This window comes from Mesoplodon densirostris, chromosome 13 (genome assembly GCF_025265405.1).
Source record: "Mesoplodon densirostris isolate mMesDen1 chromosome 13, mMesDen1 primary haplotype, whole genome shotgun sequence".
Taxonomy (NCBI): Eukaryota; Metazoa; Chordata; class Mammalia; order Artiodactyla; family Ziphiidae; genus Mesoplodon; species Mesoplodon densirostris.
In genome coordinates, this window is record NC_082673.1 from 88,334,596 (window position 1) to 88,359,570 (window position 24,975).

The window sequence follows — 24,975 nt, forward strand, 5'->3', positions numbered from 1 at the left end:
GAATTCCACACATGTCATTTGTCTGATGAGGAAAAGATGCCTAAGTCTACAGTTTACTTGGAGGCCCAGACATGATGAAAAAGAAGGACCAGGACCGTTCTGACTTCCTTGCAAGCCCACCAGAGAAGGCTGGCTTGCGGTGAATTTCAGGAAGGATTTGTTTTAAGAACAGAAGAAGGAACCTCACCAGGATGGGTTTGGGCAGAAAAAAGGAGGCATTGAGTAGTGACCTGGAGAATTCTGCGGATGTAGGAAGCTATTGCTCACGTGGATAAGAGGAGAGCAAGCAAATGTCTTTTCATGGTCCATCCAGGGCTTCCTGGCCTGTCCTGCTGGGAGAAACGCCAGGTGGAGTGTTGGTGGAATTGCATCCTCTTGGTTTCTGTGAGTTGACTTGCATAGTTGTCGATGTGGCAGCCTCTTGCTTCCTTTGTTTCCTTTTCTCTTGGCTGCCATCTAAGAGGGTTGAGTTGGTCCAGTGGGGGCAGGACAGGTCTGATAAGGGTCAAGAGCCACCTGAACTCCATCTGTATCCCCAGTGGTGCCATGAAGGCAGACAATGGTGGGTAGAATTATATTCGCACTCATCACTGCATCATGATAGTTGGGTCATGGCTCGCAAGGTGGTACAGATTAGGACACCTGGATGGAAGTCTCAGGTCTGCCGTCACCTCACTCTGAGACGGTCTTAGATTCGTTCCCTGGGAGAAAGACTGCAAGACAGAGATTGGCCTGCAGGAAGGTCATGGCGTGTGCTCTTGGGAGCAACGGCCACGGGAGAGTAGGGTGGGGCACAGGGAGGAGGTACACTGCGCTGTCATGCAGGCACAGGGACCTCAGTTGATCCCAGGGGGAGCTGGACCTGCAGCTGTCTGGCCTTGAGACAAGGGCCAGGTCTTTGTACCCATGCACTGACTGTCACTGGGCATGGGTTACCTCGGGGAAGAGGTGTTACCTTGGTCGGCAGCTCTCCCAGACAGGGCAATTTCCAGAGAGGGACTTGGCCATATGCAGTTGGCCACCATCACCCTTGGTAGGATGAGGAAGGAGTGATTCAGGCCTGAAGATAGAAACTGGGCACCACAGAACTCCCTGGAGAAAGTCTCAGCAGCATCCTTCACTCCCCAGTGCCTCAAATTAAACCTGGCTTTACGTTATGAGGTCCCTTCTGATTTGAACGTAACAGAGACATTCAACAAGCTTTGTCATAAAAAGACTTTTCCATTTCATAAGCAGAAAATTCAGTCAGGACATCTGTGGTTGCCAGGAACTCAGGGTAACTTGTATATTCCCATTTCTCATCTTTCCTATTATATTAAGATCAGAAGTCAGTACAGTTATAGGAAGACCAGCAAAGCTTGTGCATAGCAGGCTGTGTGTGTTGGACTCCCCAGGTCTATAGAGCAAGAAAGAATACACTAATCATGAAACGTCTAGATAGTCCCATCATACTGTATCTCACTGGATGCTTAACAATCACCTTATAAGGCAGATATTCTAATATTTGTTTTCAAAATAGAATACAGATATGGTAAAAATCTCAGTATTACCAAAGGAAACACAATATAAAGTTTCCTATTCCCTAGAGTCCAATAATTTTCTTGTACATCCTTCTACAATGCTTTTATATGTATACATACCTATGTGTATATATGTGCACTTATATACATATATGTCCTAAAAACACACAGAGACACACTCACGTTGAAAAATGCTCGGGATATTTCTTGGCTACTCATTTTTATCACTTATGCCTTGAAGTTCTTTCTTCTCAGACCAAAGAAGTGATAGCAACTCCAATTCCCATTTCATAGATTGAAGACTGCGGCTCAAAGAATCTAGTGAGTTGTACAAGTTACTCTGCTTTGCCCGCAGCAGAAAGGATTCTCAAGTTCAGGTGCTCAGGGAAGGCAGGCCTTTCTCATCTGCCATGTGTGCCTTTGAAAAGCATGGCTGGCAGAGGACAGCGGCTCAGCTAGGTCTGCTTACTTTGACATAGGCATTAATACAAGTCCTGCAGTGACTCCATTATCTGTGACTAAGCAGAAATGAAAGCAGACAGAGGATTAACAAAGGCATCAGATCTCACAGCTCTGAGTCCACAGCCTGTTTACCTCAAACATCCCCTGAACCCTCCAATTTCTGGTCCTGCTACCTGCTCACAACTGCATTTTCTTATCACCAAGGCCTCCTTTTGACAGTGCTCCAGGACCCATGGAAGAGGGCAAGGGATCTACAAAGTATGTTATTAAGTTTCACTTTTAAGACTAGACACCAATAGCATATGGATTTTTCGAGAGAGACGTAAAGAAAATGTTGGAGAATCTTCATAAGGCTGATTTGATATGATTATTGAAATAATATGAAGTCAAAGTGTTCATCCAAAGAGAAATCCTAAAAAAATATGGCTGGAGATGATCATAAACAAAACCAGTGCCATTTCCCATAAACACTCAACAACACGACTTTTAGAAAGTGAATGATTTGCCACAGAAAATCCCATTAGCCGGCCCTCCAGGCCCACAGAGCCAGCATGGAGCAGCCAATGCCTGCCCCCCCCCGCCCCGCCATTAGAATTGCATGAAGTGGATTGAAAAGCCCTGCCCAATCTCCCCAGCACAAAGAAAGAACACTTTAGCATCCCTCCTTTTCAACAGAAAGGAAACCCTAAGTAATACGACAGATTCACGCAGGGTAAGCAGAACATAGGCTGTGTGCAAACTCACAACAGAAGGCTCCCGACCAGGGCCCACCACACGGCATCATCTGTGCAACATCTGTAAAAAGGGGATGATAATAATCTGGCTTTTAGAGTTGCTGTGAAGGATTAAACAACAACACTCAGGTAAAACACAGACTTATGTGATGCCCCAGTGTAATGTCAGGGTGCACTAAAAAGAAAATGTTTTTCAAGTAGGACCCACCCACTGATGGCCTCTGGAAATGTGTCTATGGATTATGCAGCTCAAACCTCAATGGTCATCCACATAGAAACCTGCAAATGGATTTTAACTTGATGGAAGTCTTCTGGGAGCTGTGCAGGGATAAAGTTTGGTTAGAACACAGAATCTGGAGTCGTATAGGGTCTATTCCTCGCTTGTGGACTATCAGCGTGACTCAGTTGGTCCTCAACACCTGAAATGTTAGTTTCCTAACATGAAAAGTGGGGACAATAATAAAGTTAAAGTGCTTAGTATAGTGACTGGTTTATATTAAGTACTTGTTAGACGTTAGAAGTTTTGCTTTTTCATTCATTTATTACCTAACAGAGGTACCTTGCCATCACATCAGACCTTTGTATACATGCCTCTCGAATGAGTCTGCATCTCTACATCTAATTACTGCCCTGGGCTCTAGAGCTCTATTCCAAACTGTTGATTGGATAGCTTGCCTGTTGTCACAAACGCATCTTGAAAGGAGCTTATTACTGCCCCCCTTACCTGGTCCTTCTCTTCCTTCTGGTCTTTGTTAATGGACCCACCTTGCCCAACATCCAAGAAAGCCAGGGAGTTCCTCTAGTCTCCAGACTTCTTTCTCACCCCAAGAACCAGTTATGAAGTCTTGAAAGTTCTAAAATGCTCTTGCCTCTGCCCTTGTTTGAGTCTTCTCTATTGCTCACTTTAATTATTAACACATCCTTCTCCTGGGTCTCACTGCCCAGGTCTTCCCTTTCATCTGCAGCACCAGTGTGTTCCCACTGTCTACAAGATCAAGTTCATATTCCTTAGCATGGCATTCAAGGCCTTGAGTCCCGATCACATCTCCTGGCTCAGCGGCTGCCTCTTATTTCACTCCAGAGTCCACTAGCTGTTTTACCTTCTTTTCAGGGCCTGTCCCCTTGCTGCCTAAAAGTCACCACCAAGAATCAGGTCAATGTCCTGTTCTTTGTAAACCTTCTCCAACTGCTCCCTCCTCTTGGGTCCCTTGCACATACCTCATTAGACCACCATTATTTCTGTAAATTTCTCTCTCTAACCCTCCCTGCACACTTTGAGGTTAGACAATATGCTATTTGTCTTTGAACCTGACACACCTAGGACACAGAATGCAATGACTACATGAACAGTGAATGAATGAATGAATGAATGAATTGTAGCATCCTCTAGAGGTCTTGGCAGCATCATGACAAAATGGGCTTGGTGAACATAGCCCCAGATTGAAGGTCCAAATTACCTTCACTTCCCCCTACTTAAGAACTGTGGAGCTTTCACGCAATTTTGGAATTTGGATTTGCTAGACTACCACAATAATCCTGCTATAGATATTTATGTCCTGTAGAAATATACTTATTTATACTCTATATGAAATATGTATACAATCTGATTTTTACTAAGCATGCGGTAAACATTGATAACTTTTCATTTAATTCAGACACACCCATAAAGGCAAAACACATTTTTGTATAGAAATATCAGTCATCTTCTGTGTTACAGTTATGGGAGAATGCACAAATGGAATTGGTTTGTACTATTCTGAATGTTTCTTTGAAAAGGGAATGCAAGCTCAAGCAGACCTCAAAATCTAGAATTCTATTAATAGTAGCTACTGTTCATTGTATGCCTGCTGTGTGCCTGGTACTATTTTTTTTGGCCCCTGAATTTCTCTTCTTGGTGATTCAGTGAGTTTTTCATTACTATCTTTGTTTTTAACCAATAAGAAAATAATAATACAACAGCATTAATGAACAGCTAACATTTATTATTTGACTCTATTAAATACCAGGCATTGTTTAAGTGTTTTATATGTACTAATTATTTAATTCTTCTGCCAACCTGATGAGATAAGCACAATTATTTATCCCCATTTTATAGACTGGGAGACTGAACCCCAGAGTGATAAACAACTTGTTTGCAGGTCTCATGGCATGCGAGATGTGGATCAGCAATGCAGACACAGTCTGACACTGGAAACCACACATTCCTAGTCTTAATACTGAACTTAATCTTCGAATTGAGCTTCAGGAAGTTCAAATAGCCTGTGTTCACACATCCAGGAGGTAGAAGAGTTGAGCTTCTAACCCATGTTAAAGCCTAGATTTTAAAAGGAAATCAGCTCTATAAATCACAAAGGGAATCAAACCCCACCCCCACTCCCCACCACGTGCTAGCCTTTAGCTTTGTAACTAACTAGCTGTGATTCCAGGAAAACAATTTTAACTTTCTGGCCTTTTAATTGTCAGCAACACGTTGTTGCTATCTTGGTTAGCAGTTCCCAATTTTTGTGTCCCAACACACTGGATTGTGGTGACTAACTGTGAGCTGAACTACAAGTATTTGTTACCCAAAATGGTTAAAATATAGAAATCACAGATGATTTCATGTTACTATGACTTCGACCAATGCTGTTCCTGCCGCCCTCTTACCGACACCCCACAGAGGTTCCTTCAGCAGTAGAAAAATAGAGTGAGCATTGTCAGGCTTGGACAGATGGGTAGGCATGGGGTGGGGAAGGTGACTGACAGTCCCAGGTCTAGGTCACATTCCCACGCAGGGAACTGCTCCATTCTACAGGCATGTGCTTGCTGCCTGCCATCTTCACATGGCTCCAGCACTGAAGCATCATACAAGCAAATGTGGAATGATCACAGAGAGATCCTACATGGCTCCAGCCATAAAAGAAATAAACTTGGGTTTGTGTTTCTCTCCCTCTATAAGTTTGTTTTGCCCTAACCTCCCCTCCTGGAAATCAGGAACAGAATATTACTCATCTTCTATTCCCAGCTACTTTCACCTAGTGGGCAATCCATCCATGTCATTGACTGAAGTGATATTTTGAAAGAATGAAGGGTCACAGTGGGGCTGAAGAGCTACTCTGTAAAAGGCTACCATGGGGGAGTTTATGACATAATGTCCCACTGAGTGGAGCTAGAGCCAATGGCTGGAAGTTCTAGGAAGGTACACACTGTGGATGAGAACACTGCTTCTCCACTCTTGATGTGTTTGCAACGTGGAGGGACATCCAGTAGCATAGTACTCCCAGCTCCTCTCTGCCAACTTACTGAGCAAAAGGTGAGTTTGGGATAAGAAACTAGGTTCTTCCCTGGTGTCTTCCTCTCTTAGTAGCAAGTCCTCCCTCAGAGGCATTTATCTCCATCACCTTCAGCCCTGGGGGAAGCCTGGTAGATGAGGTGTTCTTCAAGGGAGGCCTACATTTGTCTAGCATGGCTGTATCTGATTAAGTAAGTAGTCAATTCTAGAGTTCAATGTCTGGGAACCCCCTTGATCAAAGATGTAAACCAAATCTCACATCTTAGTTTGAATTCTAGTTTGTCTTATTTTGTCTTATTTTCCAATTGGGTCAGCACTCAGTTAAGAGGAAGAAGGTATTGTGTATCAGTTCCCCTTCACACCCAGGAGATTTGATCTCTTTGACAATGAAGTCACTAACGTTAACACTTCCCTGTGTCATACGACCTGGGGTGCTCAGGAACAGAGGGAGCAAACAAGAAGAGCAGCCAGTGTTGGGTTAGAACAGACCAGTGGATTTCAATCACTGTTTGGAGAAATCCTGGGGATACCTTAAACAGTAAGAAACGGGCAGCGTGGGCGAGGACCCCACTTCATCAGAGCTTTTCTGTTCACAGCAGCCTTATGATGGGTTCTGAAGAGCATTCATTTGAAAAAGAAGTCCTTAGTTAAAAAAATAAAGAAAATTTGAAAACCACTGGACTCATCTAATGCCCGAGTGCTCAGCTGTTCCATTGTAGTCCAGAAGACAAGTACAAATTGTGTAGCTGAATATCAGACCTCAACAGTCCTTGTTGTTTATTGTTTTCCTTCCTGATTCCTAATTATTGTTTTATTTCCTCTCTGTTTATAAGCCTGTTTTAAACAGCAGTTTTTACAAAGATACTTTTTGACTCGAATTGCTCCAAAATGACCGTGAGGTATTTTTGTTCTTCCACTTTGCAGGAAAAAGCAACCGAGTTCCATAAAAATTCAGTGGACTTGGAATTACAGGAATGACCTGGGGTCAAAGGGTTAAGTCCTGCTTTTGCTGCTCCCCAGCTTCAGCACTTCTGACAGTGGCTTAATTGTCCTCCGGGTAAGAATGAGGATAAAGGGGAAATGTTCTTTGCCTTCCATAAAGTACAACAAACACATAGTCCATTGGTCTTATTATCAGTAAGAACGCCGTGTGAATCCTTCCAGCGATGTGCTTAAGTGATGGTATTTTCTTTAGTAATTTGTTCAATTCCTATATAACTAAGATATTTTGACCTATTTAAAGCTTTAAAAAGTATAACTCGTTAGTAATTAGATAAGTTGACATATTGAATCTGAATAATTCATAACCATCTTGTAAGTTACTTTGATGCTTATGATGTAATTTGGGTGAATGCATATATTGCTGCTATTGACCCACTGGATTTTAGAGAATTGTGCATTTATATTAGAAGTATTAGGATTGGGAGTCCCACTGGGTGTCTTCAGCTCATCACTGGGGTCAGTCCAATTCCATTTATCCTCATGATCCTAATTACTCTATACTTGGTGCTTCCTGTGTACCTGTCATTGTGCTAAACACTTGAGCTCCAAACATTAACACACCCTGCCCCCACCTGGAAGAACATATTCTCAAGTTAGAGGAAATGGGGACACAAATGCAAAAGTGTAGTGCAATGCGGTAGGCATCATACTAGAGGAAACCTCAGGATGCTGTGAGTGCGTGGAAAGGCGTAGGTAGGGAAGGTTTCCTAGAACAGGTAGCGCTGCAGTTGAATCTTGAAAGACTAGGCAAGTAGAGCAGGGATGAGGGAAGGCACTGAAACTGTCATAAACAAAGACAGAGAAGGAACAAATCAATAAAGTGCAGGAAAATATAATCAATAGCATGCAGCTAAGGTAAATGCACCCAGGAGAGCAAAGCAGGAGATGATGCTAGACAGACAGCCTGGGGTCTGGGCATGGAGGGTCGGTCATATCATGTTGATCAAAAATCAATTCCCAGGCACCCAGAGACACAGAGGAAATGGACAACATGTGTGCCAGTGTGCCTGTCAGTGGGAGATGGGAAGACACGTGTCAAGCCCTCTTCTATGACTCTGGCTTCTCACTAGTCATTGCATCTGGACCTCCAAACATGTAGGGAAGTTGAAATCATAATGTAAATTTGCAAAAGTCGAATGGTCCAGAGACATTAAGTAAATGGCCTGTGGTCCCATAAGTACTAAAAGACAAGTCCAGCATTCCAAAACAGCACAGCCTTGGTCTGTTATCCCAGAGGGTACTATTCTGAATGCCCCAGAATCAACATCTTCTCAACTGAAGACAAGACAGCAAGAATAGGGATAATAAAAACAGCAGGAGTAAGGTGAAATGGCCATCAGATACACTGGATTAATTATGTAGCATGTGAAGGGTCAAGCAACGAATACTTCCACCCCCAAGAGGCCAGTTCCAAGATCATAAACTCAGACGTATCTGCAGAATAAATGAGCTGTCAGTCTCAGTGCCTTGGGATCTTGTCACCACTGTAAATGTTTCTACTTTGGATTCTGTAGGGGTTCACTATGGTCTCTTAAAAATGTAAAATTCTATGCTTTTGTGATTTTAATTATGAAAGGTATTAAATTCCTTTAGCTGCCACTGGGACCGGCATAGAGTCAGCATGTATAATTACTCTCCTATTTCGAGTTCTGAAGTCTCTTGTGTGAATTTGGTCCTTGTCTTTCCCCCTCGTACTTCTGGTGGGCTTTCTATATAGCTCATTCTATAGAGAACCTGGAAAGCAGACCAGAGCAGAGCATCATTGAAAACAGATTCTATGTTCTGATAGCAAACATACAAACACCCATGTGGCTCCTTTTAAATCTTCTTATCTGAGACACACAGAGCACCCAGAGTCATTTCTAAGTGAGGTGGGGGATGACCATCTCAATGTCAGATGGTGGGTATGGGCATGGGTATGACCTGAATGAGGTGTGCCCGACCCCAGAGCCCACACTCCTGCACCACCAACAATTAATTCTGGCCTCCCTGGAGCGAACACTGGCTCTCTCTTAGCCTCTGCAGAAAACAGATCAGGCTGTTCTGAGAAATTATTAAGGCAAATGGGAGGCCACTGCACCAATATTGTCATATTAGAATGTTTAATTCTATAAGAAACCAGCTCAGAATACTTCTGGCTTTTATTGGAATGACCATAGCAATCGTAGAAACCAAAATAAGAGTATTTGCATAATAAGTCATAGTATACCTAGGGCTTTTAAATCAACTCTATAAAGTCTGTGTCATTATGGTCCTCATTTTATAGATAAAGAGACAAAGTGGTGGATCTCTCAAAGTGTCAGGAATTGAGAGTTTTCCATAAAATATTATCCAAATTTATAGACCAATAATAATCTGAACACATTTTAAGTAAAATCTGGATTGTGTCCAGGACCACGTTGCAATCAAATATTGCTGTGCATTAAGTAGCTGCATTTTCCTCAGGGTTCAAGATCAAGCTGTTAAATGTAAAGGCCACTAAAGTGACAGCATTAACGTTGCCACACTTCTGAACCAAGGTTAGACATTTGAGTTGTTTTTGTTTTGTTTTTGTTTTTGTTTTTTTGCGGTACACGGGCCTCTCACAGCTGTGGCCTCTCCCGTTGTGGAGCACAGGCTCCGGACGTGCAGGCTCAGCGGCCATGGCTCATGGGCCCAGCCGCTCCACGGCATGTGGGATCTTCCCAGACCGGGGCACGAACCTGTGTTCCCTGCATCGGCAGGCGGACTCTCAACCACTGCGCCACCAGGGAAGCCCTTGAGTTGTTCTTAATGCTGGTCTGAAGTTAACTGGCTGCTCATTACTTGCTAGTACTCTACTGACTACGGTGAGCACCTTCTATATGACATACAGCCCGACCTGAACTGGTGATTATCACCTCACCGATAAAATAAGAATAACAAGAGCAATTACCTCCAAGAAATATGATGAGGAGCAACTAAGACAGCAAATGGAAGCAGGGTACTTAGAAGAGTATCTGGCAAAGAATGAACATTTGACAAAGAATGGGTATTTGTATTACAGGAACATGGAAGAGGGGAGTTCAAGCCACTTCACAGGTATGGGAGGAGAGATGACAGAGTTCTACCGTGCAAAGAAAGGACAGGTCAGAGGGCCCAGCAGGTACAGTGATGTTGCTGGCCATCATACCTGCAAGCACACTTACAGACACTCCCTCCCTTTTCTCTGAGCTAAAGAGATCGAGGCATAGAAACAGGGGGTAAGGGGGAACCAGAATCCCATTTCCCTGCAGTCTTCCAAATACAGGTGATTTTGACTTTCAGTATTACAGATAGAGCCTTCAGATGATATCAACAGGCCATTTGAAAATTGTGTCTACCAACGAGGACTCTACAGACAGTAGATTCTTTAATTAAGGTGACTGGAGTCACTACATCATTATGATGTAGAAAATACTGCAACATCCCACATTCGAAAATGCCTAATCTCTCCAATAAAACATTTATAGCTTTGACACTTTGATTTTCTAGTATTTTACTCCCAGTTCTTCTTCATTAAAAGCATTTCCCCAAACTGTGTGCAATGTTCAGTCATTTTGTTAGCAGTTGGCAAACTGGATGCTTAATATTTAATCTAATTGAGAACATTACACAACTCAAGCTGAACAAGCAATTTAGTTGTCAGATCATCATCAAATCCAAAACACCTTTCTGATGAATGTCTTTATTTTTAAAGTCTAGTTTGAAGAAGGCTCTGACTTAACTAAATACTATCCATCAAGTCAATCGGATGCATATAATCGGATGCCTTTAAAAATTCCCAAACAGTCGCTTAATGTGATATTTTAAAAACACGAGCGATCGCATGCTGAGTGAAAGAAGCATGCCCTCCGTTGTCAGGGTCAACCTGGATTTAAATGCTGGCTTTGCAGACTGTAACCTCTTCAGGGCTCTACTCTGCATGTGTAATCACTGAATCGATCTATCTATTCAAAATAATTTTGGAATGAGATACCATCTATAATACAAGATTGATGACATGCTTTAGTTATATAATAAATCAAAAGCCTGGTTGATATTAAGTGTACCATATGGCCACTCCATAAATAGTAGATACAATGAATAAAATAATAATGATGATTGTTATCATTATTATAGTTAATCCTATTATGTTTATTAATAACATTTTAGTGTTAATAAAACATCATCTCATTTTTCCTCCTCATCAGATCACATTCGAGAGTTACAGGAGACAGGCAGAGGGGGCAATGGGAGAGGTCAGTTACATTCTGAGCATTATTTTCAATTTGATGCATTCCTCTTTGTTTTACTTGGTGCCTTTGATTCGTTAAGACTTGGCTCTCTGCTCTGGCAGAAACACCTTTTGGGAATAGGATTTTAGCTTGGTCAGGATCAAATACGGAGGTTTATCCCCCTTGCACACTGCTGCTTGTGGATGTAAGCAAGAGAAGGGTAGATGCAAGAGGTGAAAAGAAACAGGAGTACAAAGGAGGGAAGATTTGATGAGCTCAAGGAGGAGCAGAGAGGAAGCAACAAGCTCCACTGGGCTGGAACCCACATAGAGGTGGGCACCAAGTAGGCACCACACAGAACAGGAGGGCTTGATGGATGTAAGCTTCTCATCAGCGCTGGAGACTTGTGGCCGGAAGTCTGCTCTCAACCCAGCTCACAATAACTCAACATGTGGGCCCCGTGGATTTCTTATGAAAGCTGCTCTAATCCAGAGGCCAAAGCCTGGCCCCTCTCGCCATGGTTTCTCCTTGTCCTGACTTTAATTGCCCGGATACCAGCCTGTTCTGACCCTGAAACCAGTCTCCCATCCCAACCTACCAGCATCCGTATGCCTTCACCTTACCAAACCCATGTCACAGACGCCCTGGGGATAGACCCTTGCTGATTCTCAACAGAGATCATAGTAAATGCAAGTTTTTCTCTCCTTGGGGACTACTCTGTCATTTCCTTTACACAAGTGTTACTTTTAGTAATACGTCTACACGGAGGCAAGAGAAACTTCTTTCAAGAAGAGTTTTGGGTGGTGTTGACCCTAATTATGGTTGATATTTTTACAAACAGCCATATTTTAGAATGGAGTAGAATAGACATACATACCTAAAATATTTAGCAAGGTGCCCACATCAATCCTGTATACTTTTCTTCAAGAATCATTGATCGGGTGTTGTTTCTGGACTAGGCACTAAGCAAAATGCTCTTAGGAAATGTTGAAAGATTACTGGTGCAGGATTTCTGGGTTCCAGCCCCTCGTAGTTCAGTGTGTGAGGCAGCACATGGGGATAACTGGTTGTGCTGCAGCTCGGGAAGTGCTGTGAGAAATGTATACACAAAGGCTACTATAGCACACACACACACACACACACACACACACACACACTCACAAAGTATCTGTATCATCTCGGGCCAGTCAAGAAAAGTGCCATGTAAGAAGTGACCCTATAAGTTAAGAGACACATTTCTTTTTTTAAAAAAAGGAGGATGAAAATTCCAGGCACATCTGTGAAGGCTCATGTAAAGGACAACCTTTTGCAGAAGTGAAAAATGAAAATGAGTATGGTTTTAGCACAGCATACATGTGGAGATAAGGCTGAAGATGAGTTTAGATTTAGGGGTATAAAATAAGGCAGTATGGGGCTTCCCTGGTGGCACAGTGGTTGAGAGTGTGCCTGCCGATACAGGGGACATGGGTTCATGCCCCAGTCCGGGAAGATCCCACATGCCGCAGAGCGGCTGGGCCCGTGAGCCATGGCCGCTGAGCCTGCGCGTCCGGAGCCTGTGCTCCGCAGCGGGAGAGGCCGCAACAGTGAGAGGCCCACGTACTGCAATAAATAAATAAATAAATAATAAGGCAATATGAAGGCCTCTCTTGCTTGTCATGATGATAAATGTAAGGTTCATCATCTCAAATTAGCCTAGGTGAGATACAGTAGAGGGAGGAGGGTCAGAAGATCAGAGACAAATTGGGAAGCTGTGCATTTTCCAGGTAAAAGGGCATCTGCTTAGGCAGTAGAAGAGGGATAACCCAAGCCACTTAGAGTTTGAAGGAATCAGTTACTGATTTGAATGTAAGAGAGAAGGGATCAAAGATGATCCTGAGGTTGCTGGTGATTCACTCAAATAAGCAACACAGAAAAAATGTTTGGGTCCCAAGAGGATGATGCCAGCTGAATAGATACGTTGGCTGAGATTAAATCTCTAGAGTCCACCAGCTTGGGATGAAATCCCAGTGCCATCATTCACAGTCTACCTGGTCTTGGGTACGCCTCAGTTTCCTTGTCTGTAAAACGAGGGAAATAGAAATACCTTCTTCATAGGGTGCTAGCAAAGAGTACATCAGCTAGTGTGTGCAAAGGCTTAAGACGGGCTGGAAAAGAGTAAGGACACTCAATATACTTTAGCTAATATTAGTCTAGTAATTCACTGAAAGTATGGAGTCTGATCTGAATCTTAGCCACAGAACCTTGTATCTCTATGAATTCACTGCCATGATCACCAGGAAAATTTACATAGCAAACACAACACTGACCTCAGAGCCTTAAATCCAGCATCTAAAGTTTACCATATGGACAATCCTAGGTAAGTCACTTCCACTCTCAGGGCCTCAGCATCCCCATCTATGAATGGGGGTTCACAAATCGTAGGGGTGTTATGGCTGTTAAAGGAACCAGGGTGAAAGGGCTTTGGGACAGACAGCACACTATGGAACTCAGGGATCACATCACCATTACTCGAAGCATCAATGGGAAGTCTCAAAAAGTGTAACTTAGGCACCTTGGGAAGTTTTCAGGGGCTCTCCACTCTCCGACCCTCGCCCCTCCCATGAATGGCTCAGAGCCTACAGGCAAGGCTGGGCCAAGGCTGAAGCCCCCAGCAGACATTCTGGCAGCCACAAGGAGGCAGCATTTTCATTGAAAGTTCTCTTGGGAAAGAGAATGAGATCAATATGGAACAGGACTCCCTATGCTACCCAGAGAAAGCAGCCAATGAGGCAGAGAGAATGGCAAAAGTCAGCAAGGAATGAGAGTCAGTTCCAACAACTACTAGTGGAGCAGACTCTGTTGAAGTGACAGGGTCAGTCAACATAGTACAGGACTGCAGACCAGGAGCTGGTCTACACCTGGAACGGTCTGAAGACGTAATTCATTCCGAGAGGGTTTCACTGACAGGTCTACTCCTGGAATGGGAGGTCCAGGGTGAGTGCCAATAAAAATATAAACGACTGTAATAGAACTTTCTACGAAGTCATGAGCAAGATTCACAACTATTTACAACTATTGGGGGGTCACTTAAATAAAAGAGGGGTTATCTAGTCAGTTCAGGGGTAGGATTTTTCAGAATAACTTCTAATAACATTCATGCACATGATATTTATGGAGTGCCACATGCCCACCCAGATGATGAGGGTTACCGGGTAAAGGAAGATGTGGTCTGTCCCCATAGGGCTTTCCATCTAGCAGGGAAGATTCAACTGTTTCCAGTGAGATGAGCATTGCACAAAGGGGGAAAGAGGGATCACTGAGGGTTCACACCAGTCTAGGTTCTTAGACAAACCCTCCTTGGGCAAGTAACATTCATTCTGGATCCTGAAAGATACGTGGGGGAAAACTAAAACAACAACAACAACAACAACAAAAAAAACTGATGGACTGCCTTTCACGCTCCTTTGAAAAACAAAAAATTCAGTTCCCTGTTATGTTTGCGAACAGATGCCACTTGAAGAACATAGCTGTCTCAATACTAACCATTTTCTAAAGGGGAGGAAACTGAGGCATGAGACCCTGTAACCAGTAGGCTGCAGAGCCTACACAGCCCCTCAGCTATAGAGACTACAGCTTCTTTCCTTCCCAGCTCTGTGAACTTGGGCAAATAACACAACCTCTTGGTGTCTTCGTTTCCTGATGCATAGCATAGCTATAATAACACTAGCCTCAGAGTTGTTGTAAGGGTTACATGAGATGATCTATGTAAGTGTTGACTGTCAACATCATCATCAAAATCATCAACATTGTACAGCACTGGACAAAGATGCCCACTTCGGTTGTGAGTCTGGAAAATTTATCCATGATCTATGTGCATGTAAAGGATAACTAAATTAAAAAAATGTGCCTTATGGCTAGAATTATCTGTATATCTCCAGAGACTTCTATCTAGACAACCAGATGAGAGATTTGAAAGAGCTTGTAGCTTCAGTGCTGGAAGAACTGATTTTGGAATTCCAATATCCTCCTCTATAAAAGGTGAAAAACAAGCCTTGACTCTGGAGTTCCTCATGAGTTATTCATTGTTCACTCATCATTCATTTACACAAAAATAGTTAACGAGGCACTGGATCCAGCAGAGTTCAAGAAAGACATGGTCCCTTCCTCAGAGCTTTGGTGGTGATGGAGAGACAATGGGAATAAACCATAGGAAGTAGATGGTTACTATGAAATAACCATCAGGTAAAGACATGAAACTCACGGGCTCCTTCTAGGCAGGATTTCAAGTTCAGGGAATTCTCGTTTCTGTGATAAACATGATCTCTCTCTTCCAAATAACAGCGAGACTATTAATGGAAAACATAATTACCTCCACCCCTCCATACGAAGTATAACTGATAAACTCTAATGGGTGCAAATGTAGTGTTGATGGAAACATGATAATTCAGATTACTTCCAAATATCTGAGCGAGACTGGGGAAAAAGAAAAACTGAATCCATGTAAGTGTAGCTCTCGAGTCAAAATTCTCTTGTGCACATGAGCAAAAATAGCAATAATTCAACTTCTATTCCTTCTAATTGTAGCTGTACTAAAAATAATGAGAAAAATAAAAACAGCGGAATGAAAATAGGAGAAGAGATCTAGCATTTATTCAATATTGACCATGTGCCAATCACTTTAAATATGCTGACCACGAGAACAACCCATGGGGCTATAGCATTATGTTCTGCTCAGAACCACAATTTAGTTGAGTGCAATATACAAAAGAGAGCAATCGCTTCAGAATTGTATAGAAGTGGGTTAGAATTTTGGTTCAGATAAGTGCTCTTAGGAAAAATGTTTGGCCTCTCAGATCCTTAGTTTCTTCATCTATAGAGTGGGTTTCATAATAAGAAATGTTCACGGATGTTAGAAAGCTCAGAAGAGATCCTGTTTGCAAAAACTGAACACTGTGTATATCACATAGTCCTTGCTCAATAAATATCCCTCTCTAGTTTTCCTGGGTACTGGATTTCTTGCCTCCTAAAGTGCTCAATACATATCCCTCTCTAGTTTTCCTGGGTACTGGATTTCTTGCCTCCTTAAGTGTGCTACAGCTGTTGAGTCTACACTACAGAAATCCTGTTCAATGACCTGCTTCCCCCAAAGACACACACACACACACACACACACACACACAAATAAAGTGTTTCCCATCAGACTAAGCAACACAGCCAAGAAATTTCTTACCAGACACTGGCAATACGCCCTTCAAAAAATTAAACTGAACCAAACTAGAAAATAAAACCATTTATAAAATCCCAACGGCAAACATAAGTTGAAATGAGTTGAAAACATTGCAGGCGATGATAAATATCATGTGCTTACTTACCAAGCAAACTCAGCGTGTGCTACATGGGAAGATGCCATTAATAATCACACAGCTGAGCACTAGTGATTTGGTCTCCATGGGAACAGAAGGTACTATCACACCACTGTTCTTTGATGGATCTTTTATTATTTCAATATTTGAAAAGTGATTTTTCAAGATGATAGAAGCTATCAAACATATTCAATTATGCATAACATTGGAGATAGAAAGTGTGGAGTTTTGGAATATTCCATTGGTCCTGCTCATTTTTCAGCAAGGAAAAAAAGGACCCTGATTAGAACTGGCTGATCTTTTAGGGGAAAAGATCACAATATCCAATTTTCCTGTAATTTCTAGAAATGGTAAGCCTGGAACCTGCCCCTGGTGGCTTTCATTGTGGGGTTGACTTCCTGCCTTTAGTCATGTTACAAAAGCCCACCAGGTACCAGCAAATGCTCAGAGCCCTGTAAACTCGGGGAGAACACTCAGCAATCATATGTTAAAGAGTATCAAATCGGTTTAAACGTTTGAGTTGGAGATTGAGAAAATATCAAAAGAATGGTTTAAGGTAATAAATGATGAAGACCATACCGCTCCCAGTTAGCCAAAAACAAACAAAAAAACCCAGAGTTGTCCTTGAAATTTCTCTCCCTCACCCAGACCTATTTATTCTCCCTCCAAAATGCCTCTCACTCTTTAACACTACTCATTTCCTGGCATCATTACTTGGGGGCAGGTTCGTTCCTGGATTACTGCAAGGGCCACCCATACCACCGCCTGTTTACCTGTTTCACTCCTTCCCTCTAGGAGCTATCGGGTGACAGAGACACAGGTATGCCTGTGTATGCAGGTGCTGGTGATAAGCTGTTAACAGGAGCTAGTACATGGACAGCAACTTATGCAAGGTTGACCTTGTACCTTGCACTAAGTCACATGCTTTAATATATTAACACATTGACTTCTCATCCCCAAACTACGAATTTCCCACATTAATATAATTTATATTTTACAGATGTGTTTAACTCAGGTATAGAGAGAGTAAGAGACTTGTCTAAAATTACACACACACACACACACACACACACACACACTCTCTCTCTCTCACTCACTCACAGGGTCGAGAACAGAAAATTAGCGACCTAGATCCAGAGTCCAGGCTTCATGGAAGGTATTGTAGACACTCAAGCAGGTATATGATTTGAAATGCTTGGGTTTCCCAAAGATGACAATATTATAACAAGAGCCCTCTGGCACATGGTTAAGTCATCCTTTTAGCCTGGAATCTGGAGAAGACCTGCTATTTCATTCAGACCTGCATTCTTACGAATGTAGTTCAAATATCACTCCAACCAGCAACTGAAGTGCTATTCTGGGACACTGTGGAAAGGCCCTACTGTGCTCAGCTGCTAGTGAGAAACACATAGCCAGTTGTTGAGCCTGGAGACTCTGGAACACTGCCTGGGTTTGTCTTCTAGACCACTGCTCACTAGCTGGTTCCTTGAGCTTTCTGTGCTTTAGTTTCCTCAACTTCAAAATGACTCTAAGAATAACCTGGTTCATAGGCTGTCATTATAATTAAATGAGTAAATAAATATAAAGAACGTAGAAGCGTGTTTGGCACATCAATTATGTTGATGGTGGTGGCGATGATGGGGATTAAAATAAGTTATGTGTTTACCCCACAAAAGACGCCTTCGGAAACTCATTTTCAAGCCTTTTATTCAAACAGCTGGTGTAGATTTCAGCTCATGGTTTACAAGAAAATAGAAAATAGAACAGCAACAACAAGAAGTACCTGCACATATATCATTGTTTAAAGTTTCCACTAAAGGTTGGGGGGATGGGGATAACTGCTTTGGTCAGCATTGAGAAACAGAGACCCAGTTTACTCTCCCATTTGAAATGACTAAAAACCCACATAAAATATATGAAACCACAGTTTCCAGATACTGGACATCAGGCTGCCTAGACTAAAAGTGAGCCCTACAACTGTCCTGACATACCGCCTGCACGGAGTTTCCATGGCATGATGCAGCAGAGTGGAACGCAAGTAAATCCTGGTAGACTCTCTGAGTTGAGGAGATTGAGCTGAGAGCACAAGGAGGTCAATGGGGCCCAGAGCCACAGGACAATACACTGGAGAGGAGAGCAGAGTACACAAGTCCCAAAGCTCCTACACAACTGAGAATAACTGGTGCAGCGACTAATCCAAGTGGAAAACCTCACTATTGACCAGACAGGTAGAGAGCTCAGAAGGGCATCGTCCTAGGAGTTGAGTAAAACTGCCCTAAAGACTGAAGACTTTCCTGGTCCTTCCTAACAAGCCTTAAAAGCAAGTCTTGGTGGGGGGAGGGGGTTGGTCAAACTGACTCCAAATAACTTAAGTACATCTCATAATAAAGTTCTAAATATGTAATATATATATAAAGATCTATATCTATATAAAGATACAAATATCTCTATAAAGATATAGCTATATAAAGATATAGATATATAAATAGCACTGAACATGAAAAAGGTAAATTCACCATGCCTGACATTGAATTACCAGGCATACAAAGAATCAAGAAAATACAACACACAATGAGGAGAAAAATCAAGCAATAGAAACAAATCCAAAATGGCACAGATGATTAAAAAAAAGGGGGGGGGGCTTCCCTGGTGGCGCAGTGGTTGAGAGTCCACCTGCCAATGCAGGGGACACAGGTTCGTGCCCCGGTCTGGGAGGATCCCACATGCTGTGGAGCGGCTGGGCCCGTGAGCCATGGCCGCTGAGCCTGCGCGTCCAGAGCCTGTGCTCCGCAACGGGAAAGGCCGCAACAGTGAGAGGCCCACGTACCGCAAAAAAAAAGTTCTCAGCAAAGAGAGTTACCGCGAGGAAAAGAAGGTGAGGCAGAGAGTGGGAGGTGGAGACATGGAGGAGAGACAAGAGGAGCTGGAGAGAGAGAGGGGAGTTGAGAGGTGGCAGAAGCAGGAAGACAACAGCGAGGGGGCTAAACAGAGCGAGGCATCTAAGTGAGGGGGAAATGAGGGACCAGACACCTGGCTAGAGGACAAGGCAGAGTTAGGGGCAGGACCAGGGAGGGACAAAGCAGGACACAGAACATGATGACACAGGGAGATCAGCTCGGTGCTTTGTGTCCACCTAGAGGGGTGGGATAGGGAGGGTGGGAGGGAGACCCAAGAGGGAAGAGATATGGGAACATATGTATAACTGATTCACTTTGTTATAAAGCAGAAACTAACACACCACTGTAAAGCAATTATACTCCAGTAAAGATGCTAAAAAAAAACCCAAAGAAAACTGTGACGACAGTGTAGAAGAGCAATCACCTGCTGTACTTGTTTCTAACTCATAACAATTATAACGCATGGCGTAATGATACAAGTATTTATTTAATACATACGCCTCCCCCAGTAAACTCCCCCCGCAGCGTCCTGCTTGTCCACGACAGCAGGACAACACAGCTCTTACTGCAGTCTTACCAAAGCTGAACAGATACAGAAACATAGCAAGGGGGTCCAGTTACTGAATACGTCAAGGAAGAAAAAGAGCAAGTATTGCTGTTGCTTTACTGACCGGGGCTCTGGGTCTCGGAAGGTTCACTGACTTACTCAAGAACAAAAGCTAGTAAAGGGCAGAGTCCCATTTGAATACGGGTTTCTTTACTCCAAGTGTAGGCCACGCCTCAGAGCCAGAACATAAAATGATTCTTTTCAGGAACTCCTGCCAAGCCTTCAACTCCTCAATGAATAGTTACGCTCAAATTATAGTTTTTATTTTCTCAGATGGAGCAGTTATGAGTACAGAGAGGCTCAGGGTGCATCTCTGCTATATTTAGGAGAAAGAAACATTCTATAAAGCTGCAGGCGAGGGAGAAGCAATGGGATGGACGGGGAACGGCAGGGGAGGGGACATGCCAAGAACGTGAGGCTCTCACACACTGTGGACCAGGTCTCTGTAGGTAGCTTCCAAGGCCAGGCACACAGGGGTTAGACAGAGTCTGCCACACTGGGTTCTCCTCTGCAGCTTTGTCCTCGTGAGACGTGAGGCAAGTTGGTCCACCTCTCTGAGCCTCAGTTTCCTTGTGTCCAAATTCCAAGTGATGATGTTTAGCTCAGAGGGTTATCATGGGCGTTAAATAGGATAAAGCACAGAGAGCATCAAGAATCATGTAACAATGGCTGTTCACCTGGAGTCCCTTCTTGGGGGGCACCTGTTGGTCCGAAACTACACAGTGAGGAATAGTTACTGCCCTATTGCCCCCAATACTTGCAATCTAGAAACTCAAAGTCTAGCGAAAGACTGGCTAGAAAATGAGCAGTGACAATGAAATACAAAGTTTGAGATGATAAGGATGAGCAAGAAGATATTTGGTGTCCCAAGAAGGGCCTAACCAATCGGGGGTCAGAGGAGAGGGTAGGAATTGGAGGAAAAAATGCTACAATCAACAAAGCCTAATTAGAATATGCAGAATCACATATGTTAAAGCTTGGATAGCCTTCTTCATAAACATGAAACAAATCCCCACTGAGCCAGGGATCTTACTGAGCTTTCTTCCAAGTTGAGCACCTGTATGTGTGCATTATTCCAAGCTCAGAGAGGTGATGAGCTCAAGGACTAGAGTGACAGAGCCTGGGTTTCTACCCAAGTGAGTCCAACTCCAAAGCCTGTACCTTTTGGTTCATTCCAGGAGACCTTGACTCCAGGGTGCTTCAGAACCACCTGGAGAGATTTTTTAACTACTGCTCTCTAAACCTCACTCTAGCTGGGCTGAATTGGAATCTCTGGAAATAGGGCTCAGATATGCATAATGTTTAAAAAGAAAGCTTCCCAGGAGATTCTCATGTGCACTCCTGGTTAATAATTGTCTCCAACTGCAGGGGCAGCCCCAGGGAAAGGCTCTCTCTGCCTGTGAACTGGTATCATGTTCAAGATTGTTTACTGCCAACAAGCTACTAAGAAGTGCAAATGTGTTGGACATCTGCTGTCTATGCCTATGGTAACAAATATACTGAAGGCTAAGAAGCCATGGAGCTTGACAGGCACATGTTGGCAGTGGGTAGAGCTGCCTTTGACAAGGTAGGTTTGACAGGCTGAGCTGAACTACAGACTCTCTTGAGCCAGCTTACTGAGGGTGAATGGCATATATGTCAGCTTTTAGGTTGGCTATCGGAATTTCCCTTTCTTCCTTTTTAATACAAGTGTACCTTTAGTCCAGGATGAGACTTGGGAAAAGGAGGAAGGAAGGGAGAGGGTAGCTCGGCTTGCAAGTGCTGCCTGCAAATGATCAAGAGGACCTTGATCACCCTCTGGCTCCCAGGATGCTCTCCAGCCATCTGCTTGTGGCATCTGTCCTTCTTGGGCCAGCTAACTTCTTAGACCGAAGAGAGAAGCAGGGGGCTCATGGAAATAAGTGTGCACTGCCCTGCTAGTCTGCTGACGGGGTTCAAACCAGAACACAGCTACTTTGTGGGGACTGCTGCGTCTTTCCTGCAGAAGCCACATTTGCCTATGTATGCGCTCACCTCTGTGTGTGTGTGTGCACACATCACACTCACATGGACAACAGTGTCACCAAAAAGTCAATCAGCCAGCTGCTATGTGTTTTCATTATTGGAGGAAGGCATTTAAAGGAGTGTCACTGGGTTCACATACCTAAGTGCTCTCTCCCAGCATTCCACCTGTTATGTCTTCCTTGTTGGTACCCTTGGCATGGGGCCTGCGAGAAACTGAGTCCAAAATTGTCACCACCAAGGATGCCTGGTCCTGGTACTGGAGATCTTTCATGGTCTGGCCCATCTTCCACTAAACCCTACCATGCATCCTAGATCTGAAGACCACACCACAGCCTCTAAACAGGTTTTGCATGTCAGACTTCCAGTCTTTGATAAATATAGATTTCTTCCTGCAAAGATCCACAGTTATAGTCAGGGTAGGTCAGACTGTGCTGCAGTAACAAATAACCCTGAACTCTCAGTGTGTAACACTACCGAAGCTGAGTTATCACTTATGCAAAAGTTACTGCAGGTAAGCAGTTCTTTTGTGAGCAGGTGTCCTAAAAGCAGGGACTCAGGATCCAGGGTCCTTCCATTTTCCTACACTCCCACCTTTAACAGGCATTCTCCAACATTTCCATAGAATGAATGGAAAGCATAGAGCACCATGCAAAATATTTTTAAGGTCCATGCCTTATGTATTCCACTGGCTGGAATCCAGGCATATGTCCCCAGACTAACTGCAAGCGAGGCTTGGAAAGAGATCTTCAAATGTGCGCATTAAGGGGAAATGAGATTGGTGAGAATACAGCCCAGCTCTACCACCACTGTCATCCTGATCACCAACCATCTGCTTCACTCTTCTTCCCACACCTGCAATACCATCATACCAGCAAACAACCCGAATCTTATGGACCCACTACATCATATTCCAACAGTAGGGTTTCCTGAGTGATGGGAGGTATTCATGACAATAGGTCTGAATCAGGCTCTTCTTGGTTCAACAACTAAACATCTAAAAGTATAAATTAACTGTCCTTCACGATGCACAATAGGAGAGGGTAACGGACATGGGCACTCCCACTAGGAATGAAGAAAAGGAGACACAGAGCAGACATAGGTCTACAGCGATCTTGAAATCCTGCTGGGCCAACAAAGGGTAGGCCCTCTGGTTGGGTGTGGGAAAGCCTTGATGATACACACATTCTGCTACTATTTGGAACTCTTTGATCCATTCCCCTGGATCCATGTAGCTATTGGACCTGGCTCTGCCTTCTGGGGCACTGAGGGGGCAGTGGGGGAAATGATCCCTTGGGGGGATACAGCATTCAAAGTCTATCTCTTGCTCTATAGCATCGGAGGCCCAAGGGTTAAGATTACCTCTGAATAAAGATCGTCTTGTAGACTAAAATGGTGGTTTCTTCAACAATATAATTTTCTTTAAAACCTAGGCTGTCCAAAATTCAACACCCATTTATGATAAAAACCCTCCAGAAAGTAGGCATAGAGGGAACTTACCTCAACATAATAAAGGCCATATATGACAAACCCACAGCCAACAACATCCTCAATGGTGAAAAACTGAAACCATTTCCACTAAGATCAGGAACAAGACAAGGTTGCTCACTCTCACCACTATTATTCAACATAGTTTTGGAAGTTTTAGCCACAGCAATCAGAGAAGAAAAAGAAATAAAAGGAATCCAAATCGGAAAAGAAGTAAAGCTGTCACTGTTTGCAGATGACATGATACTATACATAGAGAATCCTAAATATGCTACCAGAAAACTACTAGAGCTAATCAATGAATTTGGTAAAGTAGCAGGATACAAAATTAATGCACAGAAATCGCTTGCATTCCTATACACTAAGGATGACAAATCTGAAAGTGAAATTAAGAAAACACTCCCATTTACCATTGCAACAAAAAGAATAAAATACCTAGGAATAAACCTACCTAAGGAGACAAAAGACCTGTATGCAGAAAACTATAAGACACTGATGAAAGAAATTAAAGATGATACAAATAGATGGAGAGATATACCATGTTCTTGGATTGGAAGGATCAACAATGTGAAAATGACTATACTACCCAAAGCGATATACAGATTCAATGCAATCCCTATCAAACTACCACTGGCATTTTTCACAGAACTAGAACAAAAAATTTCACAATTTGTTTGGAAACACAAAAGACCCCGAATAGCCAAAGCATTTTTTAAAATTATTTTATTTTTTTAAATTAGTTTCTGCTTTATAACAAAGTGAATCAGTCATACAAAGCATTCTTGAGAAAGAAAAACGGAGCTGGAGGAATCAGGCTCCCTGACTTCAGACTATACTACAAAGATACAGTCATCAAGGCACTATGGTACTGGCACAAAAACAGAAATATAGATCAATGGAACAGGATAGAAAGCCCAGAGATAAACCCACGCACATATGGTCACCTTATCTTTGATAAAGGAAGCAAGAATATACAATGGAGAAAAGACAGCCTCTTCAATAAGTGGTGCTGGGAAAACTGGACAGCTACATGTAAAAGAATGAAATTAGAACACTCCCTAACACCATACACAAAAATAAACTCATAATGGATTAAAGACCTAAATGGAAGGCCAGACACTATAAAACTCTTAGAGGAGAACATAGGCAGAACACTCTATGACATAAATCACAGCAAGATCCTTTTTGACCCACCTCCTAGAGAAATGGAAATAAAAACAAAATAAACAAATGGGACCTAATGAAACTTAAAAGCTTTTGCACAGCAAAGGAAACCATAAACAAGATGAAAAGACAACCCTCAGAATGGGAGAAAATATTTGCAAATGAAGCAACTGACAAAGGATTAATCTCCAAAATTTACAAGCAGCTCATGCAGCTCAATATCAAAAAACAAACAACCCAATCCAAACATGGGCAGAAGACCTAAATAGACAT

General features: G+C 43.0%; 1 protein-coding gene across 1 annotated transcript in view; it reads right to left on the reverse strand.

Annotated features, from left to right (window-relative positions):
• Positions 1–24,975, reverse strand: part of FAM135B (family with sequence similarity 135 member B) — a 166,827-nt gene that overhangs the window by 38,073 nt on the left and 103,779 nt on the right. The window lies entirely within an intron of this gene.